Below are 27851 nucleotides of genomic sequence, written 5' to 3'. Positions count from 1 at the left end.
ATTTTTTTCCGTCAGTTTTGAAAGCAGCCAATCCCTAATTTCTGAAATTAATTTCCAACCTATCACAGACTTCTTCTTCGATTCTGAGTATAACTTTGATATTAACCAATTAAATTAAGTTGGCGGGTCCTGATTCATCTTGAATGATTTCGAACCTTCGCTGAGGGTTTATAAACTGCGGATTTTCACGTTTCTTGGCCAATTGATCGTCATCTTACTGATAGTGTGTGTGTCAAAGCAGGAGGCGGGCGGCCTTTCCATCGGCAACTAGAACTGCTACCAGGTATGGCCACATAATTCCATCTTTCTTTTTGTAGATACCTCCACAGTTTAACCCAAGGAAAAGGTCCGAATCGGTAACTATGTAACCTTCTTTTCTAAAAATGTAACTTTCTGCCGGCTAATTGGGGATAGAGAGTGATGTACTCTCCCGCGCTCTCCTTCATCTTGGTTTGAGGTGACTACGTTTCATAACTGTTTTTCATTCTGTAATTGGTTAATGTAATTACTATACTACTCAGTAGTTTGGGAATAGCCCCTGTTTCATCGGCCTAGAGCCCCTTAGGTTCTTTTAGTGTTCATATCTAGGAGTGCAAGTATACGCCTCCATTCAGTTTGTGTTTCGGGCCATTTACTTAACCTGTTCTTTTCCGCAAAGGCCCTGTAGGTTGGGTACTAGATACCCCTGTATGACATTACCTTTCAATTTGTAAGTTGTGCCTTGATGGGCGAGTGATTGTTATTTGCTGATATTGCCTTGAATAGGCTAGAAGGAACTGAGGCTGGATATTTAGATTTTGGGAGAGCAAGTGCTATTAAATTAGGGGATTTCTGCCCTTGTATAAATTTGTGCTCTTTTGTAAATTTGAGCTAGTAGCTCAGGAAATATAAAGCTAGGAGCTTACAGACCAAAGTGTTAAGATTCTGAATCTTGAATTTTTTCCCAACTTGTTTAATGATTGCTACTTGTACCTGTAATATTGTCATGAAAAAATGGTTATGTTTGAAGTTCTAAAAATATAACCTTCAGTTTAAGTTTTAAATTCAATTCTTGACATTGTAGTTAGATCCATTCACCCCAGCACCTTCTTTCACTTCTGCGCTCCACGGAAACCACGGAACAATAATAATAATAATAATAATAATAATAATAATAATAATAATAATAATAATAATAATAATAATAATAATAATTCTTCACGCGCTAGTGAGTCACACACATATAGGCTTGAAACTGGTTTGAAGTTATGAATGATTATGGAGTACCGAAAGAAAACTAACTGCTGTCATTACAGGCAATGGTAGAAATATGGTTAAGCTTTAGTTTATACATTTGGAAAAACTCACCATGAATGCCTACCATGATTTGCACGTATCTTTAATCTGGTGTGCGAACGTTTCCTGCGAACTTTAGAAGGCGTTAAAGAGATAATTTCAAAATTTAGGGATTTAGTGTCTTGGTTTAAACGTCATGTAAGTTCAAGTGATGATCTCAGGAAATTGCAAAGAAATTCAGGAATTTCTGAGGGGGCATTGTCGAAACCCCCTGTAAATGAAAAACAAGATGGGACTCCACATTCCATATGATGAAAATATTTTTGAAAATTGTAGGACAAGTTGTTCTGAAATACGTACATGTATCAAATCAAGTGTGAAATTTGTTAAAACTTGCAACATTCTAAATTCTGCTTCCTTACGTTTAAACATGTTAGGTAGGAGGGAACATTATATTTGTGTCCTATATTGAATCCTATATAACATCAAAATCTCTGAATCCTGTTCCTGTAGCAATAGTCTAAAACAGATCCATGCTGAATTTAATGGATTATTTTTCCATTGTATATTTTTTAAGCTCACCACACCTACACCATAATTGATTTAAGTAGGTTGTACTTTATAAGTATATAGACGAATAGAAATGTATTCATCTTGTCGGCAACTTACAGAAAATTGCTTATCGTTTGCGATATATCGATACCACTTCAAGATATCGATATATTGTATATAATGTACCGTATATCGATTAGCGAAAATATTTTTTCAATATATTGCATTATCAATATATCGGTATTTAAATGATTTCCTCCATCCCTACTCACTAATTTGTGCGATTCGTTGGCTGAATGGTCAGCGTACTGGCCTCCGGCTCAGAGGGTCCGGGGTTCGATTCCCGGCCGGGTCGGAGATTTTAACTTGAATTGGTTAATTCCAATGGCCCGGGGGCTGGGTGTTTGTGCTGTCCTCAACATCCCTGCAGCTCACACACCACACATAACACCATCCTCCACCACAATAACACGCAGTTACCTACAAATGGCAGATGCCACCCACCCTCATCGGAGGGTGTGCCTTGCAAGGGCTGCACTCGGCTAGAAATAGCCACACGAAATTATTATTACTCACTAATTCTCAACACAACACAACAGCGCTTCTGCAGGAAACGGTGCCTATAAAACCAGCTGTAGGCGCCAGTGCAGGTGAAAATATGCGCCAGATACAATGCCAAACGAAGCAGGACCGAACTTAGCCGAGTTGCTCCGAGTGCCTGCACATTGTTAGGTGCTAGACACCTGCCTCGCTGTACACAGCTACACAGCTACACTTGACACTCTGACTTTTTCTCTAATGTTCATACTAGTCGACAACAATGTAATTATTAAAATCTCCGATGAAACGTATACTAACAGATCTTAACTTGTAACTATATTTCGAAAGTCACCATTTATTTATTTATATATAGTCCCTATTCTGTCTGTCATTCACAGTGATACTGAAGAAATGAGAAAGTTTCAACAGATGAAATTGGTTCTAGTTATAGGTTTTAAGGTCTTCCTTTGAAGAAAAATATAGTGAACCTCTTATGGCCACGATTTGCGTCCTCTTTAAAGAAAAGCATGTGTTTTTTTGCGAAAGTGTTCGTCTCAAGTTTACCATGATGACAGCTCTACCTGTCGGCATGAGTTCAAACTACGTACATCCTGACTTTTTGCCTTGAAAAATTGACAAATTTGAAATTATCCGACCATCCACCTACTAAAATTCCAAAAGGAAGACCGAAAGTAGAGAACAAAGATAAAAGTGGAAAATTTAAAGATAAATTTTCAGTTCCAGAGAGAAACTACTGATGCTAAAACGATACGTTCGGAGAGAGATGAAGTGAGTAAAGTTAAGTCGGAAGAAAGAGAGAGAGGGAGAACTAATTTTACATATTTCTACGTCTCACATGAGAATTGTATCAGAAGGTGCAGAGGAAATAAGACCGGCTAAGTTAATAGTATGGGACGAGGCAAACATGGCTCCCCATTACGCTGTTTCAATGGCAAAATATAATGAAACGTGATCTTGCTTGGAGAAGTATTCGGACAATACTTGCCAGTTATTCCACAGTCACAGAACAGCTATTGTAAAGTCAAATTTGAAATATTCTATACTATAGCCCGAAAGTAATACTTCAAAATAAAGAAGGAGTATATGAGCTGTAGATCTAACTTTAGTGATGGGATCCTAAAACTCGGCAAGGGAGAACTATGTTAAAATTGCATTATCGAGATTCCATAAAACCAGATTTCAAAAAATATTGTACGGGATGTATTTAGTTCTCCTTTTGGTCCAAATGAGAGGGTTTTTTTCAAAAGTAGCAAATTTGTGCTCAACAAACGAACAAGTTAATGTCATCAATTAACATGTTCTGAATAGTTTAATAGATGACTAAATAACGTACATTAACACTGGATGTGTAGAGTGCGATGATATAAATTAAGTTAATAAAGCTGGTTTGTGCAACGGAACAAAATTGACTATACTGAAGCTAGACAAAAACGTCGTTCATGCAGAAATTCTGACGGGATTAACTTCAAGAACAATAAAATATTTTTTTCCAAGAATAGGTTTAGCACCTGATAATCCCCGTATACCGTTCGTTCTTAAATGCGGGAAATTTCCTCTAAATTTAGCCTTCTCTGTCGCAATGACTAAGTCACAAGGACAAAAATTTATAGAAAATTGGGATAAATCTCTCCACTCCGGTCACGGGCAGTTGTATGTAGCTTTGTCAAGAGTACTTAGATCTATAGACGTCAAAGTACAACTTCCATCTGCAAGTACACGCGATATGGTTTGTAAGGAAACACCATAATACCTGTCCTTATTCCATTCAAACACGGTATATTTAATATGGAAAGTGTAACTTTTATTCGAAAGATACCGAGCTCGATAGCTGCAGTCGCTTAAGTGCGGCCAGTATCCATTATTCGGGAGATAGTATATTCGAACCCCACTGTCGGCAGCCCTGAAAATGGTTTTCCGTGGTTTCCCATTTTTACACCAGGAAAATGCTGGAGCTGTACCTTAATTAAGGCCACGGCCGCTTCCTTCCCATTCCTAGCCCTTTCCTGTTCCATCGTCGCCATAAGACCTATCTGTGTCGGTGCGACGTAAAGCAACTAGCAAAAAAAAAAAAAAAAATATTCGAAAGATCTATTAACAGCCTAATAAATTTTCCCAATTACTTCTTAGTAATTACGGCTGACCCTATTTTGTAAGTTGTATTAATAAGACACATTAACATGTTCATTTCATATTTCCGGTTACTTAACACATAGAAATTACGACTGTCGTACTAGTATTAAATATTTAAATATTTACCATCATCTTTGAAATCATTTCCATCAATATAAATTAATAAACTCAAATGATACTCTCACACTACTGTTGCTATATATGGCTTTAAAGACAGAAAACTTATTTATTTTTTTATTTATTTATTTATTTATTTATTTATTTATTTATTTATTTATTTATTTATTTATCTGAAAACTGCATCCCATTGGAGACAGCCCAACGGAATCAGTATACTCCGATTGTTTTAAACAATTTACAAATAGTCAGTTTTGTAGGTGATTGGACTATTGTCAATGTGTATTTTGAAGACGTATACTGAACAAATTTAGATCACGATAAACTAACAAACACTTGAACGACATTTTGTAAATAGCTATCCGTAATTTAGATTCAAATTTCAGACAAATTTTTAAGGGCAAATTTCAATCTTCACACTTTGAATGAATAGTTAAAATTTGTGTTTAATATGCACGTGATCTTTTTAGAATAGACTTAGTAACTCTGTTACATCTTTCTAGAGTATTAATTCAATTGCTTCAGTTTGATCAGTCTGATTCATTCCAAAAATCAAAATTGAGTAACTTTCTATGCATTAATTTAATGTAGAATACCATGCACTCAATCACACGATTTCTTAATAAAATACATATAAGTAATTTTTTGTCTTAGAGGTTAGGTCGTAAGCAATACCTAAGAATCGTTTTACGAAAATTCAACCCTTAAAGGGTAAAAGTAAAAGGGTAAAAACGAAATGAGTATGGGTTACTATGACAGTTAAATTTCCTGCCGCTTTCATGCTTAGCGGGCTGCTACAAAAGTAGATTCTTATACCATTTGGTAGGGTTCATATCTCTTGCCGTAACTTTCTGTATGTCGTGGCAGGCAGACCGTATTTTACGACAAGTACTTGACCGAGACTGCTTGGAGGAATGTGAAATTGAATCAAATCCCAGCAGAAAAGGAACCATAAATGTATTTTCATTTTTATATGCAAAATTTCACTAACAAAAACACTCATGCAAATAAGGACTGATTCCATGAGTATTATATGTTATATAACTCAAGTTCCTCTAATATATGGGTAGTTCCGGACGTCAACTTCGTTTGGTACTTTCAAAATGAATTTCAAACAAATGGGGAGTGTCTGTTCGTAAGGTGGTATTTCCACCTTAATAACGTTATTGGAAAAGGTCAAGAAACGTAAAATAAAAGGCACATGGAACGTACGCATTGTGGGTTTGGTGCAATTTTAAGGAATTACATCGTCCTGGTCAGGATTACTCATTCCAATCAACAATATTCAACTACTGGAATAAACGTCGACGAAATACCATTCATGTTTTGGAAGTCGAAATAGAACATTTTGAACACACACTCCTCAAATGTACTTGGTGACCTTTTATCTGGTGGATAGTCGTGCTTTTCGTGAGACATATTGAGTCTCCCGTATGGAAGTTTTGCCGGATATTTATACAAGTGTGTGGGGGTGGGTTAGATGCATGCGTACACGTCAATTCAAAATCTTCCGAAATTCAGCATCACCGTTGGCTCTGTCCTTGGCTTCGCTAACGGTGCAAGGTTCCCCTACTCTGTTCCAGACAGGGAGCTGTGTAGGATGTGGATGTAACCGCATTCCCATAGTGCGTTGCATCGCACAGGAAGCCGTCTCCACCTCTGCAGCTTGCTTTTTTCATCTTAGAACCCCTTCTCTCAGTCGGTTCAGTGATCTTCATACTGGGTGAGGGAAGTCCTTCCCGGTGGCGATTTCTCCTTACATGTCTGTTTGTCATTTATTGATACGGCTGGTTTCTTGGAATCCTTAGTATGAATCTCCTCCTCGATCTTAGACGACGATCCGATAGGTGAGAGCCGTACAAGGATGGCGAGGATCTTATTCTTGCCTTTTACTTTCAGCCTCCATGATCACTTCTTCTTCTCCTTGGAGCAACAATCCGCCAGATCTGTTAACAGTATCTGCTCTACAAACGAGAAACGAAAAAATTACACTTGTAATTTTATAATGGTGGGCATCTGTCAGTAAAAGTGCTCCGCTCATCAAAAAACGAGTTTTTATTAACCGAGTTCTATTATGGCCATCCGGTGCACCTAAATTTTCCCAGTATCATTAAGGTGACACTCCGGAGATATAAATCGATATTTTGATCAGTTTAGTGAAATTTATTTTATGACTGAAATTGAAAGGATTGAGTTTTTTCTTCCTTGTAACGAAGTTATTCCGCTGAATTCAAACAATTTATCACTAATAATGCTTTGTTTGCCAATTGCAATTTTAGATTTAAATCCCATTTTTCTCCCATTTTATTCTTCCAAATGTAGCAAAATATGTATGGAATATATATCACAGCTATATTAAGAAATCTGCGTATGGAATTTTTTCAAGTAGTAGCGATTTTTAAGTCCAAAATTTTATAACGTAAAAATTACACAAACTTTAGTACGATATATATCCTCGTATAAATTACGTACAGAAAAATCGATACGTAGTGCTTTTAAAAGAAGTATTATCTACCTAATTACGAATTTGCATTAACATGTTAATTAAATGTCATGCAAAAATGGAATTTAAAATTTTTAAAAAATATTTTTGAAAAAATATTAGTTGTACATGAAAGAAATGTTCTTGATATCTCTACTTTTATGTAGGTGACATTTCCACAAAGTTTCGTGAAAATCCGTGCATTAGGTAAAAATATCTTTTTAACTCCGGAGTGTCGCCTTAAGAAAGTAACAAAAGTTTATAAATCTCTTCGATCGTGACTAACGATGATGAATTATTTATGGAGTTCACTGTGAGCTACGGTTTATTTGTTGTCAGAGCACGAGATTGATCGAAACTGTTCTCGTTAGTAAACACACAGCAACTGCCACAATCCATAATTCTCGTCACGCGTGACTGTAACCGCGACACTGACTACTTCCATATTCATTTACGTTTTATTAGAAAATGGTGAGTGTTTTTCTTTTTGTGAGAATCAAATTACATTAAATTGACAATGTGAATTTCCGTTAATGCTAAGACGTAATGACCAAGAAATAAAGTAAATAGCAGTAGAAGGTACAATAATAGGTACACTAATGGGAGGTCAATTGTTACACCGAAGGCAGCTTCTCCTTCATTATACTGGATATAACTCATCAAGGTATGAATCTAGCTACCAAAGGTTGAATGTTCCAGTAAAATTCTTTCTTTCTTTCTTTCTTTCTTTCTTTCTTTCTTTCTTTCTTTCTGAGTCCGTTTACTGCCCAGGGTTGGCTTTTCCCTCGGACACAACGAGGGATCCTACCTCTACTGCCTCAAGAGCATTGTTCTGGAGTGTGAGACATTTGGACGGCGATACAACTGGCAAGGAGGACCAGTATCTCACCCAGGTTACCTCACCTGCTATTCTGAACAGGAGCCTTTTGGTGGGGGGGGGGAGGTGGAAAGTTCGGAAGGGATAGGCAATGAAGAGGGAAGGAAGCAGCCGTGGCCTTAAGTTAGGTACCATCCTAGCATTTGTCTGGATAAGAAATGGGAAACTACGTAAAACCACTTGGAGGTTGGCTGAGGTGGGAATCCAACCCCTGTACTCAGTTGACCTCCCGAGGCTGAGTGGACCCCGTTCCAGCCGTCGTACCACTTTTCAAATTTCGTGGCAGAGCAAGGAATTGAACCTAAGCCTACAGAGATGGAAGCTAATCACACTCATCTCTACACTACAGAGACAGAATCAGTAAAATACTGCTTTATTCATACTGTGTTTGGAAATTCTTTCTCCTTTTCACTCATTCGTAGAGTGCCAAACAGAATCTTTCTTTTTTTCCTTGCTAGCAGCTTTACGTCGCACCGACACAAATAGGTCTTATGGCGATGATGGGATAGGAAAGGTCTAGGAGTTGGAAGAAAGCGGCCGTGGCCTTAATTAAGATACAGCCCCAGCATTTGCCTGGTGTGAAAATGGGAAACCACGGAAAACCATCTTCAGGGCTGCCGACAGTGGGAACTCACTATCTCCCGGATGCAAGCTCACAGCTGCGCGCCCCTAACCGCACGGTCAACTTGCCCGGTCCAAATAGAATCAGCTGGTGTCGTCGCTTTCCTCAAATGGCACTTTTATTACACGTAATAGAATAAACTGTCCCAAGATCAACTTGGCGTTTGAAACACCTTTTCTGAGAATATGGGCTGAAATCTAGAGCAGGCAAATAGGTGTGTAAGTATTGCCCGAAACACTATCCATGACTTACATTAACAAGCAGGGTCCGGCTCCATGGCTAAATGGTTAACATGCTGGCGTTTGGCCCAGGAGGGCCCCGGGTTCGATTCCCGAATGAGCCGTGAATTTTATCCTTGACATGTTAATTCCAGTGGGCCGGGGCTGTGTGTGTATGAGTGTCGTTTTCATAATCAGAATTCATCACAGGTAAGGCCCCAACCTAGCAGGCGCGCAGGTGGCCTATTCGGTGTCAACTCGGAAACTCTCCACCAGGACTCTTCGGAGGCTACATGCCATTAAATAATTAAGGGGGGGGACTGAAATGTTGCGAGTTTTACCAAAAAACACACATTTCAATTTTAACCGTAAAATGCCCTCCGCCGGGCTAAGTGGCACAGACGGTAAGGCGCTGGCCTTCTGACTCCAACTTGGCAGGTTCGATCCTGGTTCAGTCGGGTGGTCTTTGAAGGTGCTCAAATACGTCAGCTTCGTGTCGGTAGGTTTACTGGCACGAAAAAAGAACTCCTGCGTGACTACATTCCGGCACCTCGGCGTCTCCAAACTGCAAAAGTAGTTAGTGGGACGTAAAGGCAATAACATTATTAAAAATTCCCCCGTTCTTCATCTTTCAAAGCCCGTTATTGGATTTCCCCTAAATGCCGGATTTAAAGGGTAGCGGTTCTATGAATATAGAGTAAACCCACGCCCTTTCGACATTCATCGAAAGAGATTTCTTCCTGTAAGTTGGCCAGGTAATTCGTTGTGCTTCCTTAATTTAAATGTTTTGCCTTCTATAGTTGCTCTCTCAGCGGTGTTCCAGATTATAATTTCGCCAAGATATTTAAACTTATTTACAACTTTTCTTCCTGTTGTTTAGAATAGCTACTGTACTACAAAATTGAATCAAGGTGCAGCAAACCCCACAAGTACATGTTGGTGTCCTTTCATTGATTTAGGCCCTAAAGCCTATATTTCCTTACAATTTGCATTACGTCACACCGACACACATAGGTCTTATGGCGACGATAGGGCAGTCCGGTTTCAGCTGTGGCAGAGAGCGGTTCTCTGTACTCTGCCTTCGTTGCGTGTGACGTTGGTGCGTTAATGTTTTCTGACTCGTTGGCTGAACGGTCAGCGTACTGGCCTTCGGTTCAGAGGGTCCCGGGTTCGATTCCTGGCCGGGTCGGGGATTTTAACCTTAGTTGGTTAAATCCAATGGCACGGGGTCTGGGTGTGTGTGTTGTCTTCATCATCATTTCATTTTATCCTCATCACGACGCGCAGGTCACCTACGGGAGTCAAATTGAAAGACCTGCACCTGGCGAGCCGAACCCATCCCGGGATATCCCGGCACTAAAAGCCATACGACATTTTTATTTCCGACAAAAGAGTTGCGTTACAAAAATGTTGCAACGTTTGGCCTGGGAAGAATTGGGAGAAAGAAGACGAGCTGCTCGACTAAGGGGTATGTTCCGAGCTGTCAGCGGAGAGATGGCGTGGAATGACATTAGTAGACGAATAAGTTTGAGTGGCGTCTTTAAAAGTAGGAAAGATCACAATATGAAGATAAAGTTGGAATTCACGAGGACAAATTGGGGCAAACATTCGTTTATAGGAAGAGGAGTAAGGGATTGAAATAACTTAGCAAGGGAGATTTCAACAAAATTCCTGGATGGATGGATGGATGGATGGATGGATGGATGGATGGATGGATGGATGGATGGATGGATGGATGGATGGATGGATGGACGGACGAACGGACGGACAACCACGAACAGGAAATTGTAAACTCACTTGTGAACACTGAAGCGGAGAATACAATAAATGCTAGGACACTAGAGAAACCAGGAGAGAGGGACATAGGTATTCAACCACTGAACAATAGCGTTATTCAAGACACTAAGACTAATAGCATGCAATGGGCTAATGAGATCGAAGCGGAAACCTCGAATCTTATGGAAATGAAGAGACGAGGATGGAAATCACGACAGCTTGAACACAAATGAAACACCAACCCAAGAAGTTGCAATTTCGAAAAGCTTTAAGTAAAGCACATAGACCCTCGAGGGAGGAAATACAGAAGCCATACAACAGATGAGACCCGCGGCTACAGGGGAGTAGATTAGGGGATAGACGATAGAGTCCCCCCCCCCCCCATCCCCGTTGAATTTATTAGGAGAAGAAATATGTATATTTTCACGATTATGCTGTTATCATACACACTGATGACACTAAATATAAATTGTATTCAAACTGCAAGTAAACAGTCGCTTCTTAAACAGCTTAATCGTGACCAGGATGTGGATACAGTTATGTTGCAAGAAGTGGCAACCGAAGACCTTGCTCCCATTCCTGGATACGATAAAATTAATAATGTTAACGAGCACAAACGCGGTACAGCCATATACATTAAAGACAATATACCATACTCGGACACAGCACTCCTTTTAAATTCTCGAGGAACCAGCATACATAGTAAACATCCATGCCCCATCCTGCTCACAAGCAAGGATGCAAAGATGGCTGCTGTATACCACAGACATCCTTCCATTTATTTACAGTCATAAAGACAATATGATCCTTGGAGGTGATTTTAACGCAGTATTATCACCCAAAGACCAAACAAGACAGTTCCAGGGATGTCCCGCGCTATCTGACTTAATAAAAGGGCTAGGTCTAAAAGATACATGGGAAGTGAAGCAACAGAGGTCAGCGGGATATACGTATTATTACCAAGGTGGCGCTTCTCGACTAGATAGAATACATGTCAGCGGGGGAATGAAAGAACAAATGAGGGAAACAGATGTCTGCTCACTGGAATTTTCAAACCATTGTGCGTTTATCTGTAAGATCCGACAACCTGAGTGGGGACCTAGACGCGGACGAGGAATTTGGAGGTTAAATGTATCTATTTTGAAGAACATGTACTTAAAAGAAAGATTTTTTGCTGAATGTAAAAAATGGAAAACATACATAACCCGATATAGAGATACTCTTGATTGGTGGCTGTTATACGCTAAACCTCGCATGATCTGGCTATTGAAGATATACAGTGCCGAGAGGATAAGGCAGTTAAACCAAACGACAGATTTCTATTATAAATGCTTAAGACAACTATATAAGGAGGATCCTACCAAACCTGATACCTATCGAAGAATAAAGAAAACAAGAGCGCAGCTACTAACGATACAGCGAAGAGAAATGGAAGGTTTGAATATTCAAGCGCAAGATCATCTAATTCTTGGCAACGAGTCTTGTTCCAGTTACCACCTTATAAGAAATTGCAGGAAAGGACGTCAAAAATACACCCATGACATCGAAACAACTAATGGACAAATAACGAATAGACCCGAAATAATAGAAGAAATGGCGGAGATCTTTCTCCAGTCCTTGTATAACGAAGAGTCGCCCACCATCATAAATCACCAACACCCATTCTTTGATGGTATAAGAGGAAGAATTAAACATAGGGAACGAGAAAGTTGGATCCAAGACATCACCTTAGTAGAAATTCAACAGGCAATACTACAAAGTGCACCGAATAAATCTCCTGGTCCCGATAGTCTAGGAAGAGCTTTTACATGACATACTGGTCCTTCATTAGAGATGAACTTGTTGCAGCAATGAATGGTCCCTGTAATCCAGAAAGAACTTCGACAAGATGAAAGAAGGCCTTGTTGTCCTTCTTCCCAAGATGACAAATCCAACCAAGTTATCTGACTTTCGGTCCATAACGCACTTAAATTTTGACCATAAGCTATTAACTAAATGTGTGAAAAAGAGACTAACTGCGTTTATGGAGGACGCCACATCCGATCACCAGTCTGGTAAGATACCAGAAAGATGTGTAATAAATTCTCTATGTTTCATTCGGGATATTATAAGCGAGTCACTGGTCAACAAACAAAAAAACTGCTAATATCACCAGATTTTGACCACGCATTTGACAGGGTAAACCACAGATATATAATTGAATCACTAAATGCCCTTGGCTATGACACTCGATTCACGACTCTCATGGGCAAAATTCTTAATGGAGGCTCTTCAAAGTTTTAACAAGGCCAATCCACATCCACAGGGGAGTACGGTAAGGGTGTCCGCTGTCTATGTTGATCTTCGTTCTCTCCCTAGAACCCCTTCTTAGCAATCTACAGCAAATTTTCAGTCCTAGTAATATAGATATTGTCGCATTCGCAGATGACGTTACTCTAATATTCGATCAAACTATTGATATCCAGCATTTGTTCAAGGTAATCGAGGATTACGGGGGATATTCCGGGGCTCAACTGGACCCAAGGAAGACAAAGGCGATGTGGATTGGGAAAATGGGCCGTGTCCAATGGGCACTCCCAGAGTGTGTAACATTAACACAAGAAATTAAAATTCTGGGAATAACCTGCGTTGACAGTGTGCACAAGATGATCAAAAAGAACTGGGCCGATGCTTTGCATTCAGTAAGGGACATATTGCAACAGGTTAGGTATCGATCTTTCCTCTTGCAACAAAGAATGATGTATGTGAATATGTACTTCTTAAGCAAAATATGGTATCCGAGCCAAATTCTTCCCATGCCAAGGATGATTGTTAAACGTATAATTTCCGTTGTTGGTTGGTTCATTTGGCAAGGATCATTAATACGACTTGCCAGAAGTACACTCACCTTACCTAAATCCCAGGGTGGGGTGGGCCGAATTGACGTCAAAAAAAAGCAAAAACTGTGTTTCTAACAATATTAAAGCTCTTTCACAAAGCAGGGGATCATAGGTCGAAGAATTTCCTCACGAGATGGTGCAGCCTCCAACAATGCATTAACCCACCAGCTTATTATGACATCCATCATCACGCACCTCACGCAAGATATCTGAGAGACGAGTTAAGTTATATCCAAAGGACGTCGTCACATCTCCAGATGTCTCAACGAAAAAGGTTTATAGCTGTATACTGTCTCAACAGTATTTAGCCCCTAACATAACGAAAGCAGCTATGATAATCAACTGGAATCGAGTATGGAGGAATATCTCCAACCGCATACTTCCCGACGCAGTAAAAGAAAGTTGGTGTAAAGTAATCCATGACATTATTGCGACAAACAGCAGACTTCGTCACATTCATATGATGGAGACGGATTTGTGCAACTTCTGTCAACATAAAGATACAGATACAATCCAACACCGATTTACAACTTGTACGCAGATTCTACCGACATGGAATAAATTTAAACAGAAGCTGAAGTGTATCATTAGTGCTGTCGTGTTACTGTTAGGTTGTTATGTCAACTGTGTGCTGAAAAATTCTGAGTCTTACAATGAACTCGAAAGGATGTTCGAGATAAGTCACTATGTTTTAATGTGCATTCAGTGTCCGAAAAGGAAGAGATGGTTGGGAGAATATGTGGAGCATCTAAGTAATGTTCTGTAAGTGTGAAGTGCTGGAAGTGCCAAGGGTAAATTTAAATTTTAAAAAATATAAAGATGAACTAGTCCGCCTCTGTGGTGTAGTGGTTAGCGTGATTAGCTGCCACCCCCGGAGGCCCGGGTTCGATTCCCGGCTCTGCCACGAAATTTGAAAACTGGTACGAGGGCTGGAACGGGGTCCACTCAGCCTCGGGAGGTCAACTGAGTAGCGGTGGGTTCGATTCCCACCTCAGCCATCCTGGAAGTGGTTTTCCGTGGTTTCCCACTTCTCCTCCAGGCGAATGCCGGGATGGTACCTAACTTAAGGCCACGGCCGCTTCCTTCCCTCTTCCTTGCCTATCCCTTCCAATCTTCCCATCCCTCCACACGGCCCCTGTTCAGCATAGCAGGTGAGGCCGCCTGGGCGAGGTACTGGTCATATTCCCCAGTTGTATCCCCCGACCAAGAGTCTGAAGCTCCAGGACACTGCCCTTGAGGCGGTAGAGGTGGGATCCCTCGCTCAGTCCGAGGGAAAAACCGAACCTGGAGGGTAAACAGATGATGATGATGAAAAAATATCAAGATGAACTATAAAAATGTGATATACGTTTGTGTGATTCATTCGTTTGTTACTTGTTAAGTCTTGTCAAGTACAGATGGGAATTATTGTGATATTCTGAGATTTCAAATAATTAACGAACATTAGGCAACAAGAAGTTGTAAAGACGGTTCCTGTTATTTTTGCTCTATCTAATTGTGTGTTCATTTGTTAAACAGTTGGAAATAATTTTTTGTATTACATATTATATGTAAATAAATAACGTGTGAAAAAAGGGATAGGGGAGGACTAAGAGTGGGAGCGGGATTGGCCTTTATTGAGGTACAGCCCCAGCGTTTGCTCGCTGTGAAAATAGGAAACCACGGAAAATCACCTTTAGCGCTGCCGACGCTGGGGTTTGAACTATTCCTTGATTTAAAAATCATATTCCATGCGTGATGTTTTCATCACATTTTTTCTAGAGGCTGTAAAGAGGTCATTTCGCCATTGCTGTTTCACATTCTGATTCACTGTCCGGCTCCATGGCTAAATGGTTAGCGTGCTGGCCTTTGGTCGCAGGGGTCCCGCGTTCGATTCCCGGCAGGGTCGGGAATTTTTACCATCATTGGTTAATTTCGCTGGCATGGGGCTAGGTGTATGTGTCGTCTTCAAGATCATTTCATCCTCATCACGACGAGCAGGTCGCCTACGGCCGTCAAATCAAAAGACCTGCACCTGGCGAGTCGAACATGTCCTCGGACACTCCCGGCACTAAAAGCCATCCGCCATTTCCATTTTTCATTCTGATTCACTCTATTTTATTTAAAATAATCTTAATTTTTCACTTCTCCCCCCGTAATGTTTCGACGCAAAGGATCTGACAAACCATCAAGCAGCTTAAGTATGCAATGATTTTTCAGAGAATGCTACAGGCTGACGTCAGCTGGCTAGCAACACAGTGTTCGCTACCTTTATTTGTTCTTTCAACTCTGGCCTGCACTAAGCCAAGTCCGGACGATAATTGGTTTCGTTAGCCAAGGCAATGTCCAGTTAGGAGCAGCAGTTTCTGTACGACCACAGGCGAGTTGTAAGCTGCCACATGGCTTCCCAATTTAGAGACGAACCCGTTCTGGTTTTGCTGATCACATTACGTACATGACTGCTCACTTTGGCTATCTCTTTTCTCATTTCTAACGGAGAAATAATAAATATGTATATATATTTCACATTTATTCCGAAGAAACGGATGATTAAATATAAATATGTCATGGCAACTAACAAAAATACCCCTTTCAGGACGAAACAGATTTAGGAATTAAATTGAATGGAACTTTAAGGTTTAACGAACAAATTGTAAAAAATGACGAGTAATGCTCTGAAAATATTAGGAATTCGATATTATTTCATGTAAGAACAGTATCCTATTTATTTAACTAATTGTTATGGTACAGACTTGAACACGCCTCAGTTATTTGGAACCCAATGCCATAAAGAACATCATTTTTATGAGAGTTCCCAAAAAATTTCAAAAATTCTTGACTTATAAATTTACAGGCAATTACCCAACATTTATAAATTACTCAATTATACTCAAAGAACAGGGTGTGAATGGCTTGCACCTCAGATGAAATTGTAAATACACTGACTGACTGACAGAGCAAATGCAACACCAAGAAGGAGTGGTCAGAACTTTATGCCAATTGCAGGGTAGACTGACGTCACTGAGGTATGCTCATGATGTGAAATGCGCCGCTGTGCTGCGCACGTAGCGAACGATAAATGGGACACGGCGTTGGCGAATGGCCCACTTCGTACCGTGATTTCTCAGCCGACAGTCATTGTAGAACGTGTTGTCGTGTGCCACAGGACACGTGTATAGCTAAGAATGCCAGGCCGCCGTCAACGGAGGCATTTCCAGCAGACAGACGACTTTACGAGGGGTATGGTGATCGGGCTGAGAAGGGCAGGTTGGTCGCTTCGTCAAATCGCAGCCGATACTCATAGGGATGTGTCCACGGTGCAGCGCCTGTGGCGAAGATGGTTGGCGCAGGGACATGTGGCACGTGCGAGGGGTCCAGGCGCAGCCCGAGTGACGTCAGCACGCGAGGATCGGCGCATCCGCCGCCAAGCGGTGGTAGCCCCGCACGCCACGTCAACCGCCATTCTTCAGCATGTGCAAGACACCCTGGCTGTTCCAATATCGACCAGAACAATTTGCCGTCGATTGGTTGAAGGAGGCCTGCACTCCCGGCGTCCGCTCAGAAGACTACCATTGACTCCACGGCATAGACGTGCACGCCTGGTATGGTGCCGGGCTAGAGCGACTTGGATGAGGGAATGGCGGAACGTCGTGTTCTCCGATGAGTCACACTTCTGTTCTGTCAGTGATAGTCACCGCAGACGAGTGTGGCGTCGGCGTGGAGAAAGGTCAAATCCGGCAGAAACTGTGGAGCGCCCTACCGCTAGACAACGCGGCATCATGGTTTGGGGCGCTATTGCGTATGATTCCACGTCACCTCTAGTGCGTATTCAAGGCACGTTAAATGCCCACCGCTACGTGCAGCATGTGCTGCGGCCGGTGGCACTCCCGTACCTTCAGGGGCTGCCCAATGCTCTGTTTCAGCAGGATAATGCCCGCCCACACACTGCTCGCATCTCCCAACAGGCTCTACGAGGTGTACAGATGCTTCCGTGGCCAGCGTACTCTCCGGATCTCTCACCAATCGAACACGTGTGGGATCTCATTGGACGCCGTTTGCAAACTCTGCCCCAGCCTCGTACGGACGACCAACTGTGGCAAATGGTTGACAGAGAATGGAGAACCATCCCTCAGGACACCATCCGCACTCTTATTGACTCTGTACCTCGACGTGTTTCTGCGTGCATCGCCGCTCGCGGTGGTCCTACATCCTACTGAGTCGATGCCGTGCGCATTGTGTAACCTGCATATAGGTTTGAAATAAACATCAATTATTCGTCCGTGCCGTCTCTGTTTTTTCCCCAACTTTCATCCCTTTCGAACCACTCCTCCTTGGTGTTGCATTGTCACTGTCAGTCAGTGTATTTGAATTTCAGGCATAAAGTAATTCATTCTAAAATTGATGACTCAAATATGTTGCAATCAATCTCTTTCTGTACACCACAAAAAATAAGTCATCCAAGAAATATCTTCTTTCATTCAAAGGCAAAGACTGAAATTAATAAGAACTCCCCAGTTAATAAGGCTGAGACTTTACAATAATATTCATGCATAAATTGATATTTTTAGTATGACAGAAGCTACATTCACTTCGTCAGGTAACACTGTGCTTCTCAACATAATTTAACAGATATTACTAAATCATCAATAAATTATTAATCAGTTTTGACATCCCACATGAAATATCCTATTATAATAATTGTTTTAACTATTATTTTAAGTCCAAGTTATTATTATTTTGACGGATCTTAATCCATTATCGATCCAACAATCAGATTCCAAAGCCACGCCAATCAACAAATAGAAGTGGACGTCCCCCGCTACCTCGAAATGTATAAAGAGGATTTAAGTCATTCGATAGGAGGCAGTTCGGGTTTAGGAAAGGTTATTCCACTGAAGCTCACCTTGCAGGATTCAAGAAATGTATAGCATATATCCTGGATTTGGGAGGTCAAATGGACTGTGTCGCGATTGACTTATCGAAGGCATTTTACAGAGTAGATCATACGAGACTACTGGTAAAAATGAGTGCAATTGGACTAAAACGAGTGACTGAATGGGTGGCTATATTTCTAGAACATATGACTCAGAAAATTAGAGTAGGTGAAGCATTATATGATCCTGTAACCATTAAGAGGGGAATTCCTCAAGGCAGTTTTCTTATATGCACTAAAGAAAATGGAAATTGCAACACCCAGAATGATTGGTGCTACATTACTGCAATTGAACATGCAGGACGAGTGTTCGGTTGTGATTCGATTATTACAGTTTCAGGTCCCTCTGACCGCAAGTTTGGACAACAATCAATACAGGATATGTCCACCACGAGCTGCAATACGTTGATGAATTCGTCGAGGCATGAAGTCAATAAGGCCCTGGATCGCTTCCTGAGGAATTGTGGCTCATGCTTGCAGCACTGCACGGGTCAGTTGTTCAAGAGTTGTGGGTGGCTGAGGACGGTTGGTCAGTTGTCGACCCATCATGTCCCACACATGCTCAATAGGACTGAAGTCCGGGGAACTGGCGGACAATTCTAAGGTTGTGATGTCGTGGAAAGCTTCTCAGGAGATGCGTGCAGTGTGAACCCGGGCATTGTCATACTGAAACATCCCATTAGCAATGTTTGCCATCATAGAGACAGCCACTGGATTGAGTACCCTATCAACGTACTGTCGAGCAGTCATAGTGCCCTCAACAAGCACTAATTGTGATTTCACATTAAAGCCAATAGCTCCCCAGACCATCATGCTTGGTGTTGGCCCTGTGTGCCTCTCGACAATAAGTTCTGGGCGGCTCCTCTCCCCAGTACGTCGGCGCACACGATTTCGGCGATCACTGCGGGCAAGACAGAAGCGCGATTCATCACTAAAGACGACCCTATGCCATTCGTCGACCCACGTCGATCTTTCTCGACACCAGGCCAGCCTTACACGTCGCTGTTGTGCAGTCAATGGAACACCTTCTGCAGGGACATGGGCTCGTAAGCCGTAGGGTGCTACAGCTGCTCGAATTTGCGCTGCTGTTGCATGGGGTTCCATCCGGGCCATCCGAATGATGCGGCGATCCTCTCTCACAGTTGTCTGTCGCGCTGGGCCTGTGCCAGGTCTACGAGTGTGGGTACCTTCATTTGACCACTGCTGCCATACACGTTGTACCGTAGATGCCTGTCGGCCAACACGTGCAGTGACAGTCCTTAGCGATAATCTAGCCTCACACAGCTCAATTATCCGAGCCCTCTCAAACGGCGACAGTTGTTGATAGCGTGCTCTTCTCTGTCGTCGAGGCATATTTGACGGGGAACACTTCACTGCACAGACTGCAAGTCAACTACGCTACACCGGAGTCCGTATACGGGAGTTGATTCCTCCGCGACCAATCACGTGGGGATACCTGTAGCATCAATCCAATGGGTCTGAAACTTTGATCGTTTACATACCTACATGGCATCGTTCCATATCTTGAAAATCAATACAAACGACCAAAGCCTTCATGGTGTTGCAATTTCCATTTTATGAAGTGTATATAAATTATATGAGTGAAGAACTGGAATCAGTGATTTGACTTTTTTCGAATGATGTTATTCTGTATAGAGTAATAAATAAGTTAAAAGGTTGTGAGCAACTGCAGAAAGACCCCAGCAATGTTGTGAGATGGACAGCAGGCAATGGTATGATGATAAACCGGGTTAAAAATCATGTTGTAAGTTTCACTAATAGGAAAAGTCGTGTCAGTTTTAATTACTGCGTTGATGGGGTGAAAGTTCCTTATGGGGATCACTGTAAGTACCTAGATGTTAATGTAAGGAAAGATCTTCATTGAGGCAATCACATAAACGGCATTGTAAATAAAGGATACAGATCTGTGCAAATGGTTATAAGGGTGATTAGGGGTTGCTTATGTGTGGCTTGCATCAATCTCCGAATTCCGGGTTCGTAGCGTTCCAGTGAGTAGCGCGATGCAGATGGATTGCGGCGGTTGCGGGGGGGGGGGGTGTTGTCGATGGCACGAGAGGAAATTGAATTAACGAAGGGAAGAAATGGGGAGAAATGAAGAAAGACATGAATATGAGAACGAGATTGGAGTAGATGTGTAATACAATAACTTTGGCACGGAGCGCCGCATCTCACTAGTCAACTTCCTCTTCTTCTTATTTTCTTCTTCTTGCACTTCTTTTTCTTCCTTAGTATGTGTCTCACATGCTACTGGGCCCCGCGTATTTTGGCTACCAGCACTTTACGCGATTGTGTGCCATGTCAAGATGAAGGCGTACAATTTTTAGATCTTCATGTATGGTGTCAAGGCAACGCTGTCTCGGTCGTCCTAATGGCCCTTTCCCTTCGGTCAGCAATGTTAATCCAGTCTTGGCAACTGTTGTTTTATCAACTCAAAGTACATGCCCATACCGGAGGAGACGGCTTTCCCTCATCTTTTCAGTGACTGGTTCCACTCAATATCGCTTGCGGACTTCACTGTTGCTGACATGATCCTGAAGTGTCAAGCCAGATGTCCATCGGAGTACTTTGTTTCTATCACGATGTTTCATCTCGTTAGTGCATTCTGCACCATACAGAGCAGCTGGACGCACCACAGATCGATAGACTTTAGCCGGTCTGGAACCTTTTTATCACACAGGACACCAGCCGGTAGACAATAATCAATAGACAGGTAAAACAGCTTCATACTGTTTCTGATCAGTTCTGTGGTGGTCTTCATTTTTTCATCGATAGGATTGTGAACGTGACATCCGTCATTCGAAATGTTTAAGCCGCCCTTGTATACGGGAATGAATTTTAAATTCCTGTGCGGTTTCTGTTTCAGCACTTCAACCTCTCGAGGACCAGAAGCTGGTCTGGTGGACGGATGGCGAGCCCGTTGAATTCTACCGCAGGGTGCCTCACTGGAAACTCGCACTACCCGAGTTCGAGGCAACACTCGTTGTCTGTAACGAGAGTCTGGTGGTGAACCATATAGCAGGTACAAGATTCACACGAACTTATAGCTTAAGACCTTTAAATATTGATTGTTATGGATGTATCCAGGCAATACATGAATGAGTACGAAGAAAACAAACCAGCCCCTCTTATCAGACATCCTTTCTCGTTCATAGCTCTGAAACTGTCGTTTCCCCTACACCCGTGGTTTCCACTCATCCATACCTCCCATCACGTGATCAGTGTACTGACGTCTCAGGTACCAAAGCGTTAGTAACGTTCATTGTGAAACAGTACGACGTTACCAATACTGGAGTGAGTAGAAGGCAGGTCTATCAGCGGAACACTGAAATAATTCAGGGACAGTAGACATGATATTCTTTAGGGCTTTCGTATCGTGAGACGAAAAGGCTCTGAGGTAAAGCAATATTTCTCACGTATCTTCTCCGCCTCTTACTCGGAGGTTACAAGTTCGATTCCGAGCTTCGATCTTGGAGTGAGGGTCCCTGAGCTCGACTGATGTGAGAGGCAGCTGGCGTAGTCAAGAAAGTCAAATAATACATCTCAGACTTGAGTCGGGCCACGTTATTACGAAAATCCAACGGGGCATTCTCTTACGTTCCCCTAGCCGTATTTTTCCTTTAGCTGGTAATGGATGTTTTGGAAAATCTTGTCCCTGATAGTATATAGTGGTTTCTACGCAGCTCAGAAAAATAGTCAGGATTCCAATGCTGTTCATGTCTGAGCCATAATGTCTTGTCCCTGATAGTATATAGTGGTTTTTACGCAGCTCAGAAAAATAGTCAGGATTCCAATGCTGTTCATGTCTGAGCCATAATGCCTTGTCCCTGATAGTATATAGTGGTTTTTACGCAGCTCAAAAAAATAGGCAGGATCCAATGCTGTTCATGTGTGAGCAAAGTTTTCAAATAGAAACTTGTCGTACATACGGTTCATGAAAGAGCTTGGCGCACCAAGACGACTGCCTCTTATCCAGATAGTCCCCAAAAGTGGAGTACAAGTTACATCCTAATGGCTTGAGACCAGCAATATTTCCGTGCTACAAATTACCTTCCTACAAGTGCGATTTCAGTTCATTTCCACCATTCTTTCTAGATGAACATATATCTAGGTACCGTACAATTACACACTCTCGCATACACTTCCCTTTTTAAAGCTCGCTTTAATAATGGCTAGTAGACTACCTACCGCGCGATAAGTATTGTCTTCAATCTCTTCAGTCTCTTCAATCACTACATTCACTACTGATCTGCATTTAGGGCAGTCACCCAGGTGGCAGGTTCCTTATCTGTTGTTTTCCTAGCCTTTTCTTAAATGATTGCAAAGAAATTGGAAATTTATTGAACATATACCTTGGTAAGTTACTCCAAAACCTAACTCCCCTTCCTATAAACAAACCGCATAAATACGATTGTAAATAAAGGGTACAGATCTCAGCACATGGTTATGAGGGTATTTAGGGGTTGTAGTAAGGATGTAAAAGAAAGGGCATATAAGTCTCTGGTAAGACCCTAACTAGAGTATGGTTCCAGTGTATTGGAACTTCACCAGGATTACTTGATTCAAGAACTGGAAAAAAAATCCAAAGAGAAGCAGCTCGATTTGTTCTGGGCGACTTCCGACGAAAGAGCAGCGTTAAAAAAATGTTGCAAAGTATGGGCTGGGAAGAATTGGGAGAAAGGAGACGAGCTGCTCGACTAAGTGGTATGTTCAGAGCTGTCAGTGGAGAGATGGCGTGGGAAGAAATCAGTAGACGAATTAGTTTGGGTGGTGTCTTTAAAAGCAGGAAATATCACAACATGAAAGATAAAGTTGGAATTCAAGAGGACAAATGGGGGCAAATATCTGTTTATAGGAAGGGGAGTTAGGGTTTGGAATAACTTACCAAGGGAGATGTTCAATAAATTTCCAATTTCTTTGCAATGATTTATGAAAAGGCTAGGAATACAACAGATAGGGAATCTGCCACCTGGGCGACTGCCCTAAATGCAGATCAGTAGTGATTGATTGATATTCAACGTCAATATAAAAATGGTAAAGTGAAGTGATAATAAATAAAAACACAACCGGTAGTGTTTTACTAGCTAATTGTACTTACACACTCGCAGGTTCTGCTCTCTCTACTCACGCTAAATCACTCACACCGTCTTTTCACTCTACCACTTAAAAGTTAACATATTCACAGTAGTTCCATTTATACACTACACAGTTTCTCAATACTGCTCGACGTGCACTGTCTGTCCAGCATTCATCGGTCGTCCACTCATACAGTCCTCGTTCGATGTCACTTGCCGCTCCTCGTCGAACTCTCACACTGCACACCAGAGACACGTCGCTCTCTTCACTGCAACCAGGTACGAGGGATTCAACTCCCCAACAGACTGAACACTCACTCGAGTCCACGGCGACTGATAGACCGACAACTTAAGGGGTCTTGGGACACATTTTTTTCGGTAAATGGATGAAATTGTCGGAATTTGAATTCTGGCATAAATAAATTATATTAACCTTGCTCTACATAACAAAAGTGGTTTTGTGCCGTTGTGACTATTTTTGACGTAGTTACGGCCGTTTTTAAGTGGCTCTGCACGGTCATTTGATTCTCCACCACGCCCCCTTTTCTCTGTATGCTCGGCTATCCGTGTCCCTTCTGTTACCATTAATTCCCTCTTTTCAGGAGCATTGAGATGACACAATTTTTGAATATTGGAATATGTACTGCCATCTGTTGGCTATGTTATGAACTACTTCAACCTATAATTTAGTCAACATAAAACTTAATATTTTAGAACATGTTTATAATTATATCCATTCTAGTGACATGTTTGACTTGAAAAATTCTATGTGTTTATAGAAGTAGTATTTTAATATGTTTGAGAGTTGTAACCAAATGCATATATTTAATAAGTTAGTGGACAGCCTGACATCAGCCTATATACTTCCTTGTTTACTATTGGGTTTGTTTTGGTCAGTTTCGTGAATTGCAAGCAAGGTTGCGGGAAATTGTTAGTGAATATTATGTCAAATCATGAGGAAGTAGATCCATCCAATGTAGGTAAACAAGTGCTTGACATTGCTGTATCATTTGATGGAACATGGCACAAGCGTGGCCATACATCTCTCTGTGGCATTGGCATAGTGATTGACATTCTGAGTGGATTAGTTATAGATTATCATGGGTTATCTAAATATTGTCACATGTGTGTTGTAACTGCTCATGAACTGGGTGATGATTCTCCAGAATATAATGTATGGCTGCAAGGTCATAAAGCATGTGGGGAAATGCTCCAGGAATTATGAGGGACCATCTGTAGCAGTGAAAGTATTTGCAGCTGATATTTTATGGAAAAGATCAGTGGAAGAATGTGGCATGCGCTACACAACTGTGCTTTTAGATGGGGATGCCAAAATATTTCTCCACCTTTCAAATGAAGCAGTATATTGACCAGATGTACAATTGAAGAAAGAAGAGTGCATTAACCATGTTGCAAAAAGGATGGGGACTGGTTTGAGGAATTTGGTGAAAGAGTAGAAAGTAAAAAGAACTACACTTGGTGGAAGGGGTCCTGGAAGTTTGAAAGAAGCAACTATTGTGAAGCTCACAAATTATTATAGGCAGGCAATATGTCCAAATATTCCCTCAGTAGATAATATGAAATCTGCAATATATGCCTCACTATACCATTACTCCTCCACAGATGAAGATCCTAAGCATAAGAAATGCCTCTTAGGACCTGAATAATGGTGCTTCTATAACAAGAGTATCACAACAGGACAAACCTCTCAAAACCCCAAAACCACAAAACCACAAAAAATGTCAGTTTAATTCACAACTGCAATGCTGCTGAAAATTGTGCCTGTATACCAAAGGCTGGCATCAACAGAACTTCTGTCTAGATGTTGTAGAGGGGCTACTCAAAATTCCCATGAAAGTCTTCATGCATGTATATGGAAAAAGTGCCCAAAAGAGACCTTTGTGTACTCAAAAAGACTTGGAATAGCTGTTTCTAATGCAGTTTCAGAATACAACATGTGATGCAGTGCAACACAAGAAATGAAAATGGTTGTAAGGAATTATAAACTTTCACCAGTATCCACCAAACTTGCCACACAGAGATGAAAGAAGAAAATCTGACAGTCAGCGGTCAGTCACCCAACAAAAGAAAACAGCCAGGAAAAGACTGAAAATCCTCAAGGTGCACAGGGAGGAAGCCAAGAAGAAACAGGAGGGTAGGAGGTATAGTGCTAGTGAATTTTAAGAGATTTGGAAAGGCCATTATGAAAATTTTTAATGGTTTTATAACTAAAATTCATTGAACTCAAAACACCATTTTTTGTAACCTGCAGTGTTCCATGCGGGTCAAATCTAAACCTATATTTACCAAAGTTTGTGTGTAGCTTCTATGTGACCTAACAAAGAAATTGTAGGATGGATTTTGCATTTTTCTTCAATATACTCATTTTATGAGGCAAAATGTACAGAAAATTAGTGGAAAATTACATGAAATAAAATTAAATATTTGAAACAGGAGTTATTTGATCAACATAGGGTGAATCAAAAATTCCATCCTAGAGCTTTTTTATGTTGTAAGGAAAATCATTTCACAAGTTTTCAAACTCTCAGGTAAAAATCCATCCCGCAGGGAACTTTTTGAAAGTTCCTGTTTTGCGAGTGTCATAAACACAAAGTACACCATATCTCATAAACTAATAAAGATATTCAGCTGAAATTAAGATATATTCTTTCCATAGTAGTCCTACATATTCCATAAAAAAATTCATTGTGATTGCTCAAAAATTGTGGAAAATAAGAAAATGTGTTCCAAGATCCCTTAACGGCAGTACCCACACACAACCTCAGTACTCCACGGCAGTACACACACACACACACACAGTACTCCGCTCCTATGTAGGCTAATAGTTATCAGTACTCCACGGCGTACACTCATACACATGTTACGAGTAGTACCCCACGACAAGTACGCTCACCGTACTCAGTACTCCACGGCAGTATACTCACACGAAATGGTACTCCGTTTCCATACTACAGTCCAGCATGGCGATACTTAGACACTGACTCCGGTGGGACACCCACCGCACCGTGTCTCACTTGTCATACGCTCCCATCCAGCCAGTTCTTAAGTCGCAAAGTCGCGAATATTGCGGCCTGTCAACCGATACCGGTTTTGAGAGTCCTGCCTTAATAAGTGAATTCCCGTGCTTGCATTAATTGCGTGTGGAGTATGGGTTCATTTCTGACGTGAGGTCATAGCTGGCCAGTGTGTGGCTTGGCGCTAAGAGCAGGTTTTAAAGCAGGATGACCTTTGGCCTCTTTGTGTTTGAGGCATCGGTCTCGTAGTTGCCTAGCTGGTTGATAAGCGGGTTATCTACATTGGGTAGCCACTTGTAGAGCTTGCAAGCCATGAGCCTCCGTCATTCCTCCAGAGTGATGATTTGACATTCATCATGAATGTCGGTATTCCTAGTGTGCCGGTCAGCCCCTGTAATAAGGAGAAGTGCCCGGTTCTGGACGACTTGCACCTTATACAGGTTGCTGTTGTTGGAAATACCCCATATTGGACAGGCATACTCGAGTAGCGGCCCAGACATAGTGGCAAACAGTAGGAGCTTGTTTTCTGTGGAGAGGCTATTATTAACGTTAAGCAGGGGGAATAATTGTGATACCTTCTGTGAGCGATGGCCGAAATTTGGGATATATGCTGACGAAACGTTAGTTCTCGATCTAGGGTTACCCCCAGGTACTTCGAGGTAGGGAACCATCAGATTAACTTCGCCGAAGAAGTCCAGACCGCCCTCAAGTCTCGAAGTCCGCTCTGTGAAGAGAGTAGCGTGACTCTTAGTGACGTTGATTTTGATTCTCCACTTTTCGAATCAAGGATCGAGAAGGGAGAGACTGTCCTGAAGGTAGGTTTCTACTCTGGGAGCCTGCCATGAGACCGTCGAGATCGCCGTGTCGTCAGCATATAAGTAGATTTTAGCCTTCGGAGGTTTAGCCATATCAGAGATAAATAATTTGAACAGGCAGGGGCTGTTCAAGCTGCCTTGAGGCACGCCCACCGTAATATTACGGGAGTATGATAGCGCCTTTTTAACTAAAATTTGGAATTTCCTCTCTGAGAGGTGACTCGTAATTGGAGCAGTCAAATGAGGCGGGAAGCCGAAATGTTTCATTTTATAGATAAGCCCTTCATGCCAGACCTTATCGAAGGCTCTATAAATAACCAGAAAACAAACTCCTGTGTATCTGTTTTGATTCATGTCACACACTGTCCCCTTATATAGGGTCGCCGGCTTCTCCAATACTTCCCCCATAACGAAGAGGTTTCTAGAGTTCTCTTAATGGCGAATATTCTCAGCTAGTGATTTCTGGCCTTCACCCGCATTAGAGAGAGACCGGTACATCCCACTACA

This window comes from Anabrus simplex, chromosome 6, assembly GCF_040414725.1.
Source record: "Anabrus simplex isolate iqAnaSimp1 chromosome 6, ASM4041472v1, whole genome shotgun sequence".
Classification (NCBI taxonomy): Eukaryota; Metazoa; Arthropoda; class Insecta; order Orthoptera; family Tettigoniidae; genus Anabrus; species Anabrus simplex.
Note: the sequence above shows the minus strand (reverse complement) of the source record.